Source organism: Seriola lalandi, unplaced genomic scaffold (genome assembly GCF_002814215.2).
Source record: "Seriola lalandi dorsalis isolate HSWRI2012SDOR001 ecotype SW California unplaced genomic scaffold, Sedor1 jcf7180002054532, whole genome shotgun sequence".
Classification (NCBI taxonomy): Eukaryota; Metazoa; Chordata; class Actinopteri; order Carangiformes; family Carangidae; genus Seriola; species Seriola lalandi.
The window spans coordinates 220,731-221,324 of record NW_019525085.1 but is presented as its reverse complement, the minus strand read 5'-3'; the positions used below and the strand labels follow the sequence as shown (position 1 = coordinate 221,324).

The 594-nt window shown below is 56.9% G+C and overlaps 1 protein-coding gene across 1 annotated transcript in view; it reads right to left on the bottom strand.

Annotated features, from left to right (window-relative positions):
* LOC111661039 (F-box only protein 41-like) overlaps positions 1–594 on the bottom strand; it is a 7,213-nt gene that overhangs the window by 4,952 nt on the left and 1,667 nt on the right. The window lies entirely within an intron of this gene.

The window sequence follows — 594 nt, the reverse complement described above, 5'->3', positions numbered from 1 at the left end:
AGGATGAGAGGAGGAGGAGGATGAAGACCAAGGATGAGAGGAGGAGGAGGAGGAGGATGGAGACCAAGGATGAGAGGAGGAGGGAGGAGGAGGAGGAGCATGAAGACCAAGGATGAGAGGAGGAGGGGGAGGATGAAGACCGAGGAGGAGGAGGAGGAGGATGAAGACCGAGGACAAGAGGAGGAGGGGGAGGAGGAAGGAGGAGGAGGAGGAGGATGAAGACCAAGGACGAGAGGAGGAGGATGATGAAGACCAAGGATGAGAGGAGGAGGAGGATGAAGAGCAAGGATGAGAGGAGGAGGAGGAGGATGAAGACCGAGGATGAGAGGAGGAGGAGGAGGATGAAGACCGAGGATGAGAGGAGGAGGATGAAGACCAAGGATGAGAGGAGGAGGAGGAGCATGAAGACCAAGGACGAGAGGAGGAGGAGGAGGAGGATGAAGACCGAGGACAAGAGGAGGAGGAGGAGGAGGAAGGAGGAGGAGGAGGAGGATGAAGACCAAGGACGAGAGGAGGAGGATGATGAAGACCAAGGATGAGAGGAGGAGGAGGATGAAGAGCAAGGATGAGAGGAGGAGGAGGAGGATGAAGACC